Source organism: Rhinolophus sinicus, chromosome 2 (assembly GCF_057876585.1).
Source record: "Rhinolophus sinicus isolate RSI-liver-muscle chromosome 2, RSI-T2T, whole genome shotgun sequence".
Classification (NCBI taxonomy): domain Eukaryota; kingdom Metazoa; phylum Chordata; class Mammalia; order Chiroptera; family Rhinolophidae; genus Rhinolophus; species Rhinolophus sinicus.
In genome coordinates this window covers 3,953,612-3,973,218 of record NC_142502.1, presented here as the reverse complement: position 1 = coordinate 3,973,218, position 19,607 = coordinate 3,953,612, and the positions used below count along the sequence as shown (strand labels likewise).

At 43.5% G+C, this 19,607-nt stretch overlaps 1 long non-coding RNA gene across 1 annotated transcript in view; it reads left to right on the top strand.

Moving 5' to 3' along the window:
• The first annotated feature begins 8,416 nt into the window (after positions 1-8,416).
• The window catches only part of LOC141571925 (uncharacterized), a 45,230-nt gene continuing 34,039 nt past the window's right edge, over positions 8,417-19,607 (top strand). The window contains exon 1 of the long non-coding RNA XR_012496969.2: positions 8,417-8,540. This is a non-coding gene — a long non-coding RNA (uncharacterized LOC141571925). The remainder of the gene's footprint in view (positions 8,541-19,607) is intronic.

The following is a 19,607-nucleotide window of genomic DNA, read 5'->3' as shown; positions in this document are numbered from 1 at the left end:
AGTGACATTAGCTTCAGAGAAGGCTGGCACAGACGGATGCCCATGCTGCTTCGGGGAGGCTGGCATGCGCTGAGATGGCAAGGGTGAGGAGGTGACAATAAATACTGCAACCCCCATCGGAAGGAAACCTCTCCACTTGGGCCCATAAGAAATTTGTGTGGAAATGCAACCCCTTCATGTAAATTTATTCTGAAGTTAAAAAGCATAATAAAATATAATTATAGTTAAGTTAAAGCTCTGAAAATAATGGGGTTCATTACTGATGTTTTGATGTTACTCTTCTTTTTCCTGTATATCCCACTGGGCGTATATTACATTTTAAAAGCATCATATACATAATGAAAGTGCACATACCAGTGAATTTCTATCAATTAGACACACCCGTGTGACTTGCGTCCAGATAAGTAAAATGACCATTAGCTGAATTCCAGAAACTTCTCTGTCCTCCCTTCCACACCCTACCTCCCTTCTCCAGGGGCAACTAGCATGATTCTTACTCCTGTCAGCATAGATTAGTCATGCCTGGTTGACATTACTTTCTATCAATAGTCATACAGTAAGTACTCTTTGGTGCCTGGCTTTTTTCTCTAACGTCATGTTTTATTCATACAGTTGCAAGTAGTTGAATATTGTTTATTTCCAATCCTGCATAATGTTCCAATAAATGTATACATCACACTTGCTTTACCTATTCTATGGTTGATGACCCCTTGGACAGTTGCCAGTTTGGGGCTATTATGAGAGGTATTGCTATGAACATTCTAGTTCATGACTTTTGGCAAATGTAACGTGTGCATGTGTTTCTGCTGGATACAGAGAACCTTGGAGTAGAAGTGCTGGGTTATTATGTACTTGTGAGTGTACACGAAAATGTTGGGTGCTCCAAAGGCTGTGCCAGTTTACTCTCTCACAAGTGGTGTACGGGAGTTCCAGTCACTTCACATCTTTGCCAACTCTATTATTTATACCGTTTCATCTTAACCATTCTGTTGGGTATGTAGTGGGAATGCATTATGGCTTTAATTGTCATTTCCAAGCTGACTGAGAAGCTGAACATCTTTTCATTTGCTTATTGGTCTTTTAACTATCGTTTTCTGTGCAGAATTTGTTCAATGCTCTTATGCAGCTTTTTTTTTTTTGGTGTGGAGGGGTGGGGAGCTGCATGCATTTTTAATTTTTTAAATTAATTTGTAGTTCTTTATATGTTCTGGAGGCCAGTCCTTTGCCAGACATATGGCTGGTGACTATGACTTGCCTTTCACTCTCTTAGTGGTGTCTTTTGTGGAACAGAGCTTCTTAATTTTAACATAGAACAATTTATCAATTTTTCTTCTATTGTTAGTACTTATTTGTATACTTTTGAAGAAATTTTTTCTTAATTCAAGGTCACAAAAACCTCCCTCTATATTTTCATCTGGCAGCTTTATTGTTTACCTTCCCCAATCAGATCTGAAATCTATCAGCATTTGATTTTTGTGTATGTGTTCAAATATATTTGTTTGCCACGTGGATAGCCCATCGACCCGGCACTATTTGCTGAAGAGACCATTCCTCCCCTCGAGGCACAAAGAGGTGCCTTTTTTTGAAATCAGACACCTGTGCATAACGTCTGTTTCTAAATTCTAGTCTGTTCCATTATTCAATTTGTCTATCTAACCTTTCCGAATTAAAAATGAATTTCTCTTTGTTGTCCCACTCATTGCACATATACTAGGCTGGGGAGAAAGAGGAATTTCCTGGAATTGAGAAGGAATGGAAGTGAACTTGAGGTCTGTTGGTGGTGCTTTGCATATTCCGAAAAAAATGAAAATATTTTGGTTTTAAGAAATGAGCATCTGGTGACAATTTCAGAATGACAATAAAGAAGTGCATAGAGGGATGCATCTGTTTGTCTGTCTGTATATGTATTTTGGAAAGAAAACTGGTATCAGTTCAGGAAGGAGTATGACTTTTCCTCAGATTACATCGGTTTCTTCTCTAGTCTAGGACAGTTAGATGTCGTTATTCGTCTAGCTGATGGATAGCAGTAATTGAAAGAACATACACTCTGGTTAAATTTTAGCAAATATATACCAGTCCTGATTACAGCAGGGAAATAAAAAACAGAACAGCCAGGGCCTGTGTTTGCTGTCGGGGGTGGGGGGGGGGAGACATCATTTGGGGCAATATAAGAGTTCATAAAATTTTTATCCAAACTGCTAAAAATTTCCTCCCAAATGTCCATCTTAACTTAATGACCCGGCTGAAGGCATCGTTTATCGTATGTTTTGTTTGACTAAAAGCAATGCAGAAATTCCTAAGGAGAAAGGTTAGAATTTTCTCAAAGTAGTCACTGAGAGTGTAGAAAATTCTGAGTCTACTATATATGGCTTTTAAATGGCATTTTCATAAATTGATTTGCTTATTTAAAAATAAATGTAAAACATAGGATTCTTACTTTACAGCCTGTGAACCTGTTCTGTCGATTTAATTAGATCTGGTATCGCTGATCATTTGGCAAACAGCGATCATTTGGAGGAAGGTTAATCTGTTGGGACTATGATTATTTTAATAGAAAGCTATACCACTCCAGCAGGCTCTTTATCCGTCTATCTCTACATGTATGTATGTATGTATGTGATATATGTTGGGTTTTTTCGACGGAGTCGGGAAATGGAAAAGGAGCTAGGGGCTGTAAGAAGGCTGAGCAGAACCTTTGTGTTTCGGGTTCTGACCCCGGAGCAGATAAGTAGATGCTGGGAGCTACGCAAGGAGCGCAGGGCTGAGCGGAACCGGAAGCCTTTCGACCTCATTTTTAACCGAGGCTCTGCACAGAATGCGCGGGGCGCATGTTTTCTTCCGGAAGATGGAGCCTGGGGTGAGTGCAGTGGTGCGGGAGGGGTCTCCATCAGGAGCTGGGTAACCGCTGGGTGACCGGCAGTGACAGTCGCCCCTTGGTAGGGAAGACCTGGTGCACACATGGTTTCCGAAAAGCCTCTGCTCCGGTGCTAACCGGTAACGAGTGCACTTGTAGAAAACAGTTCAGCACAGGGAGACACTTGCATGCTCCTTCTCTTAAGAAGTCTTATAGTCCTTTCTGCCTTCGACACAGGAGAGAGGAAACCAAGAAAACCCGGCCTGCGCATGTCCAAGCCATCTTCCCAGGGGGGGTGCAGGGTGCGTCGTCCAGGTCCCGGTCCCTTTGGAGGTCGGAGGGTCTCCCGGGTTTCTCTAACTCAGAAGGAAGGATGCCACGCAGTCTCCTTCGAGGACACAGATAACAAGCCGGAGGGGACCTGGACAGCTTGAGGCCGCCAAATCATCTCATCAGTTTCCGCATTCTACATTTGTAAAAAAGATGGGAAACTGTGGAGATTGATAACCAGGGCACTGGCGGTGGCTCGGGGCAAAGTGAGCGCTCCCGTTGACGAGACCCTCACTGCACAGTTACGGCCTGGGGTTTCGTGTGCGTTGCTTTGCGCCCAGGCCGCCTTCTCCACCCGCACACCGGGCGAGGCGATCCCATTCCGGGTCCGTCCCTTCTCTGTGAGCCATAAAGAAGCGACGGGAGGTGGGCAGAGCCGCTGCTCGGCCTGGCACAGTGCAGGGGACAAAGCAGGCGGCTGTTTCTGTAGCCCAGTCGGATAATTCAAGCACGAAGGCACTGAATTGAGAAAGGGGGCTTTGATGGCACTTCCTGCCTGTGGCGCCCGGCCCGGCCCCGGGACAGGGGACAGATGGATGGTTTGCTGGGCTCTGAGAACAGGACGCCCTGGTGCCAAATTGCCTGCCACGGTTTGGAGATGCTGCCAGAGCCCTGTCCCCTTCATAATAGGGATGTTTGTCTTTGGGAAACACTTGAAGTTCTACTGCTGGGGTTTCCAGGGCATGAGAATTTCCAGTCCTGGAAAAGGAATAAAACATGCAGTCCTTTTCTTTGCGAGGCTGGCTGCCCCCAGCGCAGTGTGGCTTTGTTCTAGCTCAGAGGTTGTCTTTGATCCAAGCCCACGGGACAAAAGCTGATTATCTCACCTTTAAATAGAGGGGTTTCAGCAGACACAGGGAAGCCTTAGGGGGAGAGGGGGGGCAGCCAGGGTGACCCTCCAAGTGTCCCGGGGCGCCCAGCCAGGGAGGAAGCCCGGGAAAGAACGTCCTGGCACACAGAGGGCCCACACTGAAGACATTCTCCACAGCTGCGTGTATTTGTAGACAAGGAGATGAATTAAACTGCCGGATTAACTCACTTGTGAGGAGCAATGCCTCTCGCTCCACTAATGGCTTCTGTGTTCTGCGTTGGTAACGTCATCCAGACAGTCAGGTGTGCTCGAGGTGTTTTTCTCCCCTGGAATCACAGTCTGCCGCCGAATGGTTCACTGTCTGTCACGAATGAGCATGCGAGACTGGGTGTGGTTCTCAGCAAATCAGAAGGATGCCATGTCACCAAAAGAGGGGGCCCACCGACCCTTAGGGTGAGGCAGGAACCCCAGGGCACCTGCCCAGCGGCAATACAACTTGACGGTTTCTCTGACTTCAATCTTGGACCTCATTTCATTAGTCAAACCATTGAAAGAAAACTTTGTTTTGTGTTATTGAGAAACTCAGGTTTTCTATCTGGAAAATGAAATCAGCAAACTCTTCTTACTTAGAAAGATAAGACTATCCTGTAGATATTGATAGGTATATAGCCATAAATAATAGATATAAATAGGTATATAGGTATAGACAGGTAGGTAGGTAGATGTACTTGGCTTCCGAGTTATGATTGAAAATATATAAAATTTTCCTATGTGTATTTGAATAATAATAATGGTTCACCACTCATTGAGAATTATTATCTTAGGCATAGTGCTAGTTCCTTTAACTGCATCTTCTCCTTTCGTCTGTGAAGCATTCCTTACAGGGAGGTACTATAAACCTCATTTTATAGGTAAGGATTTGAAGCTCTGAAAGTCTATATACCCTACCCATGTCCATACAGTAAGTTGTGGTCTTGAGATTCAAATCCGAAGAGTCCAAAGCCTGCCCCCATTCCCAACGTTCTGTAATGACAGTAAGAATCCTGGTACCTCATTGCACCCACTGTTTGCATGACTTGCCTCTGTGAGGGGTCCATACATGTCCACAACAGCAGGCACAATTCTAAAAGTCCATAATGTTTTTTCCTGCCAATATTGCAACAAAAAACACGATACATCTCTAGCTGGGCCCCAGAGTGCAATTTCCACACAGTGATGGGGAACCAACAGGCCGTGTACATCACCTAAGCAAACAGAGAGGGGTGAGGACTTTTCCTGTCCACACATGGCACTTAAAGTGGTCTTGAGGAATCTCTGTCTTTGGTAATCAAGTCCCTTCTTCTGAAATTGTAGGCTTTGTGCCCACAGTGGGTACATCACTAATAAACGTGAAAGTGTCAACTTCGAAGCATGGATACTTGGTACAGTGATTTAAAAACTGACAAGTAAAGCAATCCAAAATCACTCAGCAATTTCAGAAAACATCCATGTGTGATGATACACGGAAATGTGATGAGCTCAGCTCTCTGACGACACATTGCAGTAAATAGAGGGACACTCTTGTGAGGTTTAAACAGTTTTTTGCCACTTTCAGCGTTTTCTTGAGTGACTGTGTACCATCAAACTGGGTAATCATGCTTTGTTTATTTTATGGACAAGGCATTAAATTCAAATTACATCTTGGATAAGATCTACTCGATTCACATCTTAATGTGGGAATATCTCATTATCTAGGCTCACCTTTCTAATGTAGATGAATGACCCCAACCTTAGTGGCAGGTTAAAAACAGATTCAGTTGGTTCTCTCCCCCCAAAATATCTTGTGTCAAAGTTACTTTTGATCTTATGTATTTCTCATTGCTGGACACTTTCAAAAAAGGACCTGAAAAATATTAGTGTGTATGTGTACATTTCCCAAAGTAATAAAATTGATAAACAGTCCCTGTTCAGCCCCAGGCCATAATTTAATGTTTCACTGTTGATTACGGACATTACACTTTCAGTAAAACTTGTACTTGTGTCACACAGCGTACAAATGGTGTTTCCAGGCTCTGCCAGAAATTCTTGCAAACCCCGACTTGCACAGAATATCATATTGGGTTGTCCGTAATTCCCACCCCTGTTTCTTTGGTAGATGGTTATGGGTTTTCAAGAAGTCAAATCTGGATGGTAGTAGGAAGTCTTTATTTGCCATTAATTTGAAAGGAGATTATATCACTCCACTTTCTTCTTTTCAACTTCAGATAAGCATTTTCCAGCATTTTTATAAGTGCAAAGGGTATCTTCTTAATGGAAGGTCTACAATTCTTACAGGCATTTTACACGAGCAGAAGATTTTATTATTATTGTTTTAATTGTCATACTCATGGTTCCTCTCTATTTGAGGTTAGGGTCTACCATTTCTAAGAGCGTAGTGTTCTAGCAGATAAAATTGAAAGGCACTATTTTTAAAAATAATAAGTAGAATTTTTTAATCTGAATGAATTAAAATAATTTGGGTTTAAAAAAAGTTAAAAATTATAACTTAAACCTCATATTCTAATATTAGCATTAGTAGTATCTTAGATGACCTGCACATGTTTTTCATTACATATACAAAATAAAACACTGTTAAATTTCTTAGGTCTATTCCATCCCACACTTAGCACATGGTAATAATTTTGTACCTAAAATTGCTCACTCCACATATTACCAATAACAACATGACAATTTTGAATAAAAAGAATGTAGTTTTTCATTTTATATATCAAATTTTCAGAGGGCCTTTTAGGGTAAGTTCTGGAAGGGTTCATACAAGGGTGAATGGTAATCCTCTGCCTTACAAATCCTGAAAGTACACTGGGGTGAGGAGCAAATGAAAACAGGAAGAGAAATGAGTGAATGTAGATTGAGCGTAATAATTGCTATTTTGAATGATTCCAGGTATAAACCTGGGTCATGGCTTATCTTTTCATTCATTCATTCGTTCATTCATTCATTTATTCATTTATTCATCCCACACCTATTGATGCCTGCCTGTGGGATGCCAAGCACAGGTCTCAGTGTCGGTACCCAGCGTTAGTCAGAATGTGAGGTTAAGGGCACAACCCTCAGATGGCCATGTCCCGCCAGGATTTCTGATTCCAAATGCAGGCAGTTTGTGTCCAACTGAAAAATTACAGGGACGTGTCCACATAAATCCACCCTCACTTCTGACACCAATGGCTAGTTTGAGGGTTTCCCAAAACTACTCTCAGGTTCAATAATTTGGTAGAAAGAGTCAGAGAATTCACTGAAACCTGTTATGCTCATGGTTATGCTTATTACAGGGAAAGGATATATTATAATCAGCCCAGGGAAGGAACACAGGGGACAGAGTTGGGGAGGGTTCTAGACACAAAGCTAACATTGTTGTCAGGCTGCATAAACCTCCTGGCATGGAAGTGTCACAACACACATGGAGTGTTGCCAACCGGGAAGATTTCCTGAGCTTGGGGGTCTAGTTTTTAATAGGGTTTCCTTATGTAGGCACGATTGATTGATTGCCCACATGGTTAAACTCTGTCTCTAGCATCCCCCGTCCCTGGAGGTGGCCTGAGGGCCCACCCTGAATCACCTTACTAGCTTAGACTATCAGGTGTGGTATTAAGAGTCCACCAGAAATGACTAAGACATGCCTATCATTTGAGGAATTAGAAGGGTTGAGATTACTTCCAAGGAACTGGGCAGTAAGGCCAGACCTCTCTTTGGGCCAAAGTGCTTACCACTTAGCTGTGGAAACAGCAGTAACAAATCAAAGTCTCAGCCCACATGTGGTTCATACTGTGCGGGGGAGGGAAATTCCCCCTCTTCTTCCTCTAACTTCTTTTGGTTGGTCTAATAATCAAGTCGACATGAGACATTAACAAGAGAAAATAACCAAATTTAATCACATATGTACATACAGGTGTTTCATAAGACAGTCTTCAGGGAGGGGATGATATATAAACAACTAAGTACCTGATGGGGGTGAGGGAAAGGGCCAGGTGGACATCAAGCACCGTGGGAAAAGCATTCCAGGCAGAGAGGACAGCAAGTGCAAAAGCCCTGAGCCAGACACATGGCTGAGATGTTCTAGAGCAGCACGGCAGATGCGCCGTGAGCGAGGGGTGGAAAACCAGGCCTGATGTGAAGAAGTGGGCTTCCTGGGGCCTCGTGTGCTACTTCATTTGACTTTGGATCTAAGTGATACAGAAAACGACCAGAGGTGGTTTGGCACACTCTAAATTCCAGGGGATCGTGACCCCTTTGGAACTCTGTTGAAAATAGACTGACAGGGAGCCGGGGTCACCCCAGGGCCCCCACTGAGGTGGACATTGCAATCCCCAGATGAGAAGTTCTGAGCTCTTGGACTAAAGAGGAAGGAGTGAAGGGGGTGAGAACTGGCCAGATTCTGAGTGTTTTGCATGTAAAACTGCCCGGGCTTTCTGATGAACAAGCTGAGGCAGAAGTCAGTGTTGGCATCGACGTTTTCAGTCTGAGAACCTGAAAGGCAAGGATTGCTGGGCGCTGAGGTGCTGAGAACTGGTGAGAAGTGGGTTTGGGGGGACAGTGAGAACCTCTATTCAGGGTCGGGAAAGTCTGAGTGGAACTGAGGGGTATGGGGCACTTGGATTTTAAGAAGATTGGGAAAAAAATCCAGACTGAACTTCAACGTAGATGGTACTTAAAGCCAGGAGACTGGAAGAGATCAGTGAGGGGCTGAGAGCAGATAGAAGAGCGCCAGACACTGAGCCCCACGGTCCCCACATTTCAGGTTCTGGGAAAAGAGGATGAGCTAGCAAAGCAGTCCAAGAAACAGTAGCCAGAATGGTAGGAGGGGACGCAAGAGGTTGTGGTGTGCTGAAAGCCAAGTGAAGAATGTATTTCAAGGGACGCCAGTGCCTTGACAAAGCAGTTTTGGTGGCATGATATAAGGGCTAAAGTTTGCTTGGGGTGAGTATTGCTTGGGAGAGGAATAGGAGACCAGAGACAGACAGTTCTTTTAGGTCTGCTGGCTGTAAGTGGAAGAGAGAATAGTGCAGCAGCTGCATATGTAGGGGTCGAGAGAAATTTGAAGAGAGGAAAAATAGCAGCATTTTATATATATATTTTTTGGGAAAATGCAGCAATATGGGGTGACTTGTTGGAGCAAATGTCCTTGCTTCAGTGAGAGGGGGTGAATCCACTGCTTAGATGCTGGGGTCCCCCTTTGCTAGCAGTGAAGCCATTTCTCATCCATAAGAACATCCGGAAAGACAATGTAAATAGCATAGAAGGTATGATTGCAGCAAATACAAATGGTGTGGGCTGTGTGCCAGACACTGTTTGTATGCTTCACATGTATTAGCTCCTTTAATTCTCAACAATTATCCAAAAAGGTAGATATTGTTATCCCTGTTTTACAAATGAGAGTTAGGTACAGACTCATTTGACCGAGACTTCCCCATCTAGTGGAGGCAAGATTTGAATAGGCAGTTATGCTTGAGTCTAGACCTCTAAACCTCTGCAACTGCTGCCTATGAAGAGAGGTGGGCAGATGTGAGGGTGGGGGCATGTGGAAGGCTTCCTCTAGTAAATTCTGTACTTTAACTGAAATAAGAATCAGACTATTGGATGAGAGGGAGGGTGGGAGAGCAGGTGAAGGAGATTTGAGGGGAGAGAATAAAGTATGAATGTTAACCTGGAACAGTGGGAAGAGAATGGGTGGGGGATACAATATCTTTGCCAGCTATTATTAAGGGGCCACCTGAGGTTAATGATCATGGCTTTGACATATCAGTCAGCATGGAGATGTTCAACTGTAGGAGTGCAGGTGCAATAGGGGACAATTGGGCTTAATCACAGTTTTGGTTTAATCTAGAGTTGAAGGAAATTGAGGGTGAATTCAAGGGAGTGATTATAATAATTGCTTATGGAATTAAACCTGTGTAAGTAAGCATGCAGGGTGTGGGGACAGAGCCAGGAGTGCAGTTTCCAGGCTCTTGGGCTCACATAGAAAGGTGCTGGCTCAGGTAGTAAATGGCCATCAACTGTGATTGGATGGCCATCAGCTGTGGCTAGTTGGCCGTCAGCTGTAACCAGTGAGCCATTGGCCACTAATATAACTGCTGTGGCTACGCTAGCAGAAAATGGGAGCTAGCAAGAAGACGGTGCTGGCAAGCGCGTAGTGTGGCGGAGTGTGGATTGCGGATCCTGTGGCTCCTGCCTCCTGTGTCTCCAACCCAGCTGCCAGCGAGACTATGGTGGTATGACTCCCCTACCTATGGCTCAGTGGGTGTTCTTTTTTGGCCTCACCATGTCCTGCGTTCTTATGTGGGGAGCGGGACCAGAGACCCTGCAAGCCGCCTCGCACGACACAGGGACATGAGACAGAAGAAAGACAGGATCTTTGGATTGTAGGTCCTCGTTGGTGAAAACTAACACACCATCTAGCTGGTATTCCCTTTAGTGTAGAGATTGATCTAAAAAACTAGAGGGTGGGAAGTGGAGAGCAGGATGCTTCAAAGTCAGATTGTAGGATGGTTGCTGTTGCAGTCATGAAAATATCTGTGGTTTGGCAAAGCGAACTAGTTAGCCAAAGAGCAACAATGAAGGTCATTGGAGAAGGGAGTCAGGGAAAGGAGAGGATGAGCTATTGCAAGGATGGATCATCTAAGTGATTATTGAAATCACCAAGAATCACAGCAGGAGCAGCGCCAGGGGAGTGGAAGAGACAGGAGCCAAGTTTTCAAGGAAAGGGAGGGCCTGTCCATGGGGTGTAATAGATGACTGCCGCAGACGTGAGAGGTGGTGTCCTCTGATAACTCGAGATCCAAAAGCTGGACCCTGGGGATCAGAAGTCACATTTTTCATCTTGGTGCAGCTCCTCTGTAGCCTTTATCTGGTAAAATCCAACTCAGCTAGAAAGGGAAAGTTCTTTACCTGGGTTTGCAGACCTCTTGGGACAGGGCAGTTTTACAGGAGTCTGCTCAATACAATTTGACTCTGCTTTCCATATTGATTAAGTGTTGTAGTCACATATGATTTCCCCTCCCAATTCTACCATCGTTTCTGTCACCGGGCCCACTAAGAGAGCTTCTTTTTCAAAACTTTTTCATGGCATCTTTCTAGAATACTCCATTACCACATTAGTCACAATTGTCTGTATAGGGATAGTCCTATAAGGAAACTATGATTAGGTACATGTAGTAAGGAATAAACACCAGCAGTTAATTTTCCAATATAAGCCATAAGAATAAATCATATTATCTGAGAATTAGAGCACAGGTTAATATATAGATGGCAGATAGGTTTCATTTTCCATAATTGCTCATTGATAGTGTCTTTTGAGCACTGTGTTGAAAAAGAGTCTAAAGTCAAGTCTGACCTCAACGGGATTGTGCTATGATGGATGAGCAATGACCATTATGAGCAACTTTATCTAGTCTAATCCAAGGCTCATTTTGGACTGGGTGAACTAAAGAGGAAATTGAAGAGAAAACTGACCCAAAGACATTAAGAGAACTGCCAAAGTCACACTATAAGTTAGTGGTTTAGTAAGGACAAAGGTCTGCCCAGAGCTTTATAAGAGTCATAAGGCCGCATATTCTCAAAGCCATGTCAGTGAACAGAAGAAATTGTAGTATAAGTAACCTTACACGTGATCAGAGGAACTGTACTTCTCCCCATGTTCTGCCACTATTTAAGATGCATGACAATTCAGGGTTAATCTCACAAAATTTAAGTTTTCACATCGATAAAATGAGACATTTGTGCTAGGTCACCTCTGTGATAATTTCCAGCTCTAAAAAAAGTAAACCAAAACAAAGCAAACGGGCAAACCATTCAATGAATTCATCAAGGATGCCACTGTTGAATGAATTCAAAGAGAGTCTGGAGGCTTTGCTGGAAATAAATAATAGGAATTTAGTTCTTCAAGGGTCTTGGAGTTTGCAGATTGGGAACACAGGGAGGCAAAAACCCAGAAGTGTTCTTAAGAAGAAAGAAAAGTTAAAAGTTCTTTTAGTAAAAAGTATGTTCTTGAGAATTATCTCAGCCATAGGACTGGTCCAGGATAGGTATCAGTCCAATGTCAGGCAGAATGATCGATGTCAGGTGGTCTGGAAGATGGGTGCTGTTGGTCTGGATAATGAATGTCAGATGGATGTATATGTGAGTCCTTCCAGAGGTAATTAGAGGGTTATGTGGTGGTCCAGATATAGTTCCAGTTATGGAGACAGGACTGGAAAGTTCATAAAATTTGTTTCCAGGCTAGTCAGAACAGGAATCGAGTCTTTCTTCTTGACTCAACGTTCGCAATGTTAATGATTTTAGCAGCTTGGTTAATATGATTCTGTTTTATATATTCTCTATCTTTACTCTTTACTCAGGTTATATTCTAAGGCGAAGGTAGATTTGTTCCTTCCCATGCCCCCATTACCTATAGATCAATATGATCATGTTGCTTAGTTTTTCTGTCCCACTTTTCTGTTTTCTAGAATTAAAAATGATTATGGAGAGGTCCAGGGGTGGAGAGCAAAGGGAACTTCCTCTGAGACCACACTGTTTAAGAAACTTTCGGGCCAGCCCAGTGGCTCAGGTGGTTGGAGCGCTGTGCTCCTAACACTGAGGTCACTGGTTCAATTCTGACATGGGCCAATGAGCTGTGCCCTCTACAGCTAAGATTGTGAACAAGAGCTCTCCCTGGAACTGGGCTGCTGTGAGCAGCCAGAGGTTGGCGTGAGCTGCTGCAGGCTGCTGAGTGCTGCCATGGGCTACTGTGTGCCACCATGAGCGGCCGGTGGCCACCGTGAGCAGCCTCAGCCGGGAGGAATGCAAGGCTCATAACACCAGCATGGGCCAGGGAGCTGTGTCCTACACAACTAGACTGAGAAACAATGGCTTGAACCAGGGTGGAGTGGGGTGAAGGCGGAAGAAGGGGGGGAGAAAAAGAAACTTTCATTTTGTATTGCATTTAATCATCTCAGTGAAATCGACGTTATAGATATTATTATCCCTGTCTTACATATGATGTTACAGAGCCTGATAGAGGCCAGACGGCTTTTGTAAGGATACAATACTGGAAAATGATAGAGCATAGAGTAAGTTTCAACTCTGATCTCTGATTGCAATAGGAAATATTCTTTCTATGGTATTGTGATGTTCACCAAAACATGAGCTGTCACCCTGAAAGACCTGAGTTCCAAAGCTGTTATGGTAACTCTAGAAAACTGTCTTATTTCCCCCTTAAATTACAAGTTCAGCCTTGCGTCATGCCCTTAGGTGATTTCCCATGACTGCGTTGTATTTTGCATACTGAAATGGAAGAATTTGTAACACCCGTCACTGAAATGCAATTCCTCTTCATATGAGAATGGCTACTGCTCTAATTATCACGTTTAAGACTTTTTAGGTAGGCCTTGAGCTTTTGCAAGTCACTGTGTGCAAACATTTTCTAAGCAGACTCCTGGAGAGTGCAGCCATTAGCTCCTGCACCATGCCAGGGTCTTTTGAAGCTCTCCTGCAGGAAACTCTGAGCGTGACTCAGTGAGCAAATGCAAATGGCATTTGCTGCAAAACTGCAGAGTTCTTCTGGGGTTCCTCGGGCTATCACAAAACAACTTTGGATTTAAGCAAAGTAAGTTGTGGCTGAATGGCTGTTTATCTCTCCACACTTTGGTTTGCTCCATCCAGCGGGACAGATCTTTGACGTCCTCATTTCCTCCCCATTAAGAAAATAATCGAGGCTAATTTTATTCTTACACGTAAACTGCATTGCTGTTTGGTTCTCTCTTTGAGCTCTGGGACACAGGTAGTGCTAGGAGCTTCTGAGGCCGTGAACAAGACATTCTGTGACGCGTCAGTGAAAGACTGCGATGGGACTGAGCTGAGGAAGAAGATTGTAAGGAGCTCCACCCCAAAGCTGAGCTTCCGAGAAATCTAATTTTAAGTATTATTTCTGGGTTCCACTTTTCAGAATTGGTCTCTGGTTTTAGTCTTCTTAACATATATGCTAGAATATAGAGGCATAGACCTTAGGAGATGCAAGTTATTTATTTTTTTATTCATTTATTATTTTTAGATTCCACATGTAAGTGAAATCATATGGTACTTGTCTTTCTCAGGCTATTTCACTTAGCATAATACCCTGTAGATCCATCTATGTTATCCCAAATGGTAAGACAAAACAGAAGCAGACTCATAGATACAGAGAGCAAACTGATGGTTTGCAGAGGGAAGGAGGGTTGGGGTGAAGGAGGAGGGATTAAGAAATACAAATTGGTAGTTACAAAATAGTCATGGGGATGAAAAGAACAGCATAGGGAATATAGTCAACTATACCACAACAACTATGTATAGTGCCAGGTGGGTACTAGGCTTATTGGGGACTGCATAAATTATATAAATGTCTAACCACTATGCTGCACACCTGAAACTAATGCAAAATGATATTGAATGTCAACTGTAATTGAAAAAAGAATTAAAAGAAGAGAGATGCTGGTTATATATAGTTTTGTCAATTTCATTTCTTAGTTTACAAATGATTTAAAAAGACAATTTAGGTGATACACACAAACTTTGTTTAACACCTCATGAAGCGGGCAGTTTCCATTTTCAAGAGTTTGGAGAACTGCAAAGCAAGGGAAAAGGGCTACAAGCTTTTGTGGAAAGAGGCAAGCAAAGGACAAGGGAGAAGTAGTATGGTTTTTGGTCAAAGGGGAAATTTACAGGGATATAAAAATGATCTAAGTTTCGGTTTGCTGACATGGCACCGTGGGCGGGAGCGGCTCCATCTTGGGCTTAGAAATTTATATCAGCATTAACTGTCATACCACAAAGTAGTATACCTTCAAATGCCAGAAAGACCACAACTCTTTATTTACCTGGCTTCGGGGGACATGTGATGCTCACACCTCAAAACAAACACCTAATCAACATCATCTGAGCAGAACTGAGAGGTAAATCCTCTGTGAGAATGTGCTGGAAACACCGCATCTACTTGGAAATGTAGTTCACCCTTGTATGGAAGGCCTGTGCTGTGCCCCACGCTCTCAGGTGCTGAAGAAATCTTTGCAGGAGATTTCATAGCAGGCCCTGGCCAATTGGTTAGTACTCTGGGGAAAAACAAGTGGGTCTTCTATATTAAACTGTGGGGGTTTTTTTGGCCCTTGGACAATGCATACAGAACATTTTAGTGCAGTGTCTGGCACCAGGTAAACACTTCATGCTAACTACTATTTTTTCATGTGGTCAATGTTTTTTGGTCCCACTGCATTCTCTGGGTGACACTACACCTGTGGGGGAAACAGAAAGAAAAGTTGTGTGGCTGCCTTTGAGGAGCCCATACCTTCATTTCTCTCTCAGCAATGAGCAGTGTCTCACGCTCCTATGTATGGAGGATACATCAATGCTAGAAAGTGGATAAATGAAGAAATGAATTGACCTCTGGCCCCCACTCCTACAGGCCACTCCCAGCCTGCCTGAAAAGTCTGCACATTCGGGTGTGTTCCTTGAGCACCCACCCCACCCGCACATCTTGATCACGGATGAATGGCTCATTGCACATGCCATACAGCACTGTTTCTCCAGCCAGCGTAGGCTAGAGTGAAGCAGTTGTGGGCTGTGAACAAACTATTAAACACCGGGCCATCAGTCCCTGTGCTGGGGTTGCTGAGTGTTCTGGCTTGTGGCTGCTCTGCTGCTTTTTCTGTGCTTTCAGAACAAAACCTAGTTTGCTGCCAATACCTTCTCTAGTGAAAGTCCGTGCCAGGTCTCTCCACCCAGGCTCTCATTTCTCAGGAGGACTAACAGTCACTGCCCTGTCCTTACTGTGTCCCGGTCCCTCTTGGGGCCCCTGGACACTGGCCCACCTCAGTGGGTGCCCTCTACAGCTCTCCACAGCACTCCCAACTATGTTGCTTTTGCTTCTATTGTCACTAAATTCAGGAGAATTCGCTTTTGGGTTTAACAACAAATTCCAACTTTGCATTCTGTTTAGAGCCAGGCCAATGACCAAAGCAGAGTGCAGAGGGAAGGCAAAGCCAGTGGCTTGCTGCTCCACACATTTGTTCTCAGAAATTTCACTTTCCTGCTGAAAATTTCATCTAGTGCTCCCTGAACCACGGGGCTATCAGGGAGCAGCTCTTCCCTGATGACACGTGACCATGAACTGCGTATGAGGAGTGTGTTGACTGGGAAAAGTTCTTGAGATTTGGGGGTGGAAAGGTGCAGGCAACCTAGCTTTTAGCCACAACAAGGGTGTGTGCCCACCCATAGCAGGAGCCACCTTGATGCTATTAAAAATGCAGAGCCTCAGGCCTCGACCTAGACGGACTGAGTGAGAATCTGAGTGCTATCGGGGGTCCATGCACGTTGAACTTGACAAGCACTGAGTCATCTTTCACTGGTAGCCAAGGAGGAACCTAGCAGCCTTTACAGCTTCGAGATTATTTTCTAAAATATCCTTTTTCTTTGTCTCTGTGTGTGTGCCATTACCCATTACAGGAGTCCCACCTATCTGTGGTTTTGCTTTCTGAGGTTTCAGTTAACTGAGGTCAGTGGTCGTCCAAAAATATTAAATGGAAATTAATAAATTTTAAATTGTGTACCATTCTGAGTAGCATGACAAAATGTGACAGCATCCTGCTCCATCCTGCCTGGGATGTGAATCACCCCTGTGTTCAGCATCTCAATGCTACATATGACCCCCACCTGTTGGTCACTTAGTAGTTATGTCCTTTATCAGATTGACTGTTGGGTATACAGGGCTTGTGTTCAAGTTCCCCTGATTTTACTTCATAATGACCTCAAAGCCATTCACATAGTTTTTATTATAGTATATTGTTATAATTGTTCTATTTTATTATTGGTTATTGTTCATCTCTGACTGTGCCTAATTTATAAATTAAACTTTATCATAGGTATGTATATATAGGACAAAACATAGTATTACAGGGTTTGGTACTATCTGTGGTTTTGGCCATCCACTAGGGGTCTTGGAACGTATCCCCCAAAGATGGGGGTGGGGGTGACTGTACTATCATTATATACATGTTATGAAAAACTGAAGTTTGCCAGCAAAATTTACCGAATCCCATGGAGGAAAGGTCTGCATCTAAATATAGTAAATATCAAGTACAAGTCTCATTAAAAATTGGCATCTCTCATAAGTGCCCTGAGGAAATTCACCTCTAATACCACAAACAAGATGAAGCAGATTGATTCTCTGCCTCCACAAAGCAGGAGATGGTTAGTTCTTCTCAAGTGCTGCCCTAGGGGCGTCCAATGGACTCGCAAAAAGGGGGAGGCTCCAGACAGCATCTGGACATCTGAGGAGGCGACTTTGATAAGAACCACAGATATTTTCCAGGTGCTGCTGGTGAGGCAGCTCCCGGACGAGGTAGGAGCATGACAGGTTCTGCACAGAAACAAAATGGTTCGAGTTTTGGGATCCGGCAAGAAATACCAACACTGGCTTCACCGAAGAGAGCACTGGAACACAGGCTGTCTGGGTCCTGATGGATGTGTGAGCAGCAGAAGGTCATTTTGTTGTATCATCTGAGCATAGGATCCCTTCTCCCAGGCCAGCACTGCATCCTTGGCAAGACCCAGAAACACCGGGAAGCCCTTGACGTGACTTGCTTTATCTCCTTCCAGAAGATAAAAGCGGGGGCTAGTCCTTCAGCAGCACTGCCATCTGGAATCTCGATTCATTAACCTCAGACCCCAATCCCGGAGGCCACTTTGCCCTTGTAACCAGGGGAAGGAAGTTCCCTTTGCTTACCTCATATTCCCTATGGCTTCAAGCAAATAAGTCATTCTTCATGGTTGGTCTTAAACTTGGCTTAGTGTTTTTCTGATTTATATAGAACTTCCCGTGTTTCCCCTTGAGGTGGCTGTACTTTGGAGCTGTGTGAAGTGATCCATATCTACGCTGTTTCTAATGCATTTCTAAAACCATTTATACGCTGATTGGGGAGGAAAGGTGGTCTATAAGTGCCTGGAAATAATAATGATTGTGATGCTTATGAGTGATGAAAGATAACTAGCATCCCAGCGGGGAGAGCGCTGCCTGCTCACAGATGCTTTTTCTCCTTCTCTCAAGTGCTTTCGGACCAACTGATACTTAATAACAAAACTCCCTCTGGAAAGCTTGACATCTGATTGCTAAAACTAATCAGCATAGGAAAACCATGCGAGTCTAAACGGGATTGCAATTAATGTTACAGTTGTGTATGTGTGAAGTACTTGTTTTAAAATAGCGATTGTTTTAATGCCTGTGGATGTGAGTTTGGAGTGCGTTCTGATTACGTCCTAATTGTGACTACAGTTCCATTTAGACCTTTAGGAAGAGAGGCCATTGTGCACGTGGCTCTTACAAGGAACACTTATGGTATCACAGGCATTTAAAAAGATTTTCGCTTCCTTTCTGAAACGTCACTCTTCTGGTATTCACTTTGCTTTCCGGTACAGCTGGGGGTCAAAACCAGGTTGAAGCAGAAGGCTTGAAAGTGGATAGGATTGCAGGGCGGGGACCTATGATCTCCGGTCATTTTGCCAATCGTTTGTGCACTTGGGGGAGAGCTCGTCCTCTCCTATGGGTCCTTCATTCTGCGTCTCCCCTATCACTTCCCTTCATGCATAGGCCCTCTCTCTTCGTGGGGGTGGAACGTTGTAGGGGGGAGGGATGGCTGGTGCACACATATTGCTGAAATCTCATTGGAACAACTCAGAGGAAGTGATGTGAAAAGAACAGACGTGCTTCGATGTTATAAGTAAGACGGTGTAGTTTTCTTTGCCTACAGCCCCATAATATATGACTTTTATTCTTACAACCTGTTAGCCAAAAATATGTGTTGTTCAAGGCAATGAGTTTTTCTAAGTTATATTTTTACCACTGTATGTTATATTTGTGTGTACATATTTCACAAAATTTATAATCTTCCATAAATATTTTATCCAGTTTCCATTAAACCAGAATACATATCCTCCTCATTGTGGCTTCAAAGAAACCACTTTTGAGTTTTATAAATAAAATGTATTCCTAAGGCTCTAGTGTACACACACACACACACACACACACCCCAATATCGTTCTTATACTTTTTAGCTATAAATAAAGCAGAATTCAGCATTTGGGATTTTATTACATTACAGGCATTTGAAAATTTCACATAGTGTTCGCATGCTGCTGCCTTCTCAAGGAAACATAACTACAATATAGAAAGCTGGCAGCCATAGGAAATATCTCCCTCCACCCTTAACCTTTGTGAGACTCATGAGCTCATCCCTTTCTTTCCTTCTTTAACAACAGCTATTGCATATCTCTGTCCTTTCTACTCCAACAACTGAAATCATGAACAGCAATGCCCTGATTTTTTACTGTGTCATTGGCTGTCAGATTGACTAAAGTAAAAGAATAGCTATTCATTTTCTGTTCTATCCATATGGGTACCACCGCTCACAGCAACATCCTGTGTCACAGAAGGAAGAAACATGGGATGGGTCTACATAGATGGTGAGGAAAGTGGCTCCCCCTACAGAGTGTAAGGCAGTTGATGTTTCCTGAGTGTTCCTTATGCTCAGAATATTTATGCAGTGAGGTTTTAGTGAGTCATTTCATTTTAAATGTCAT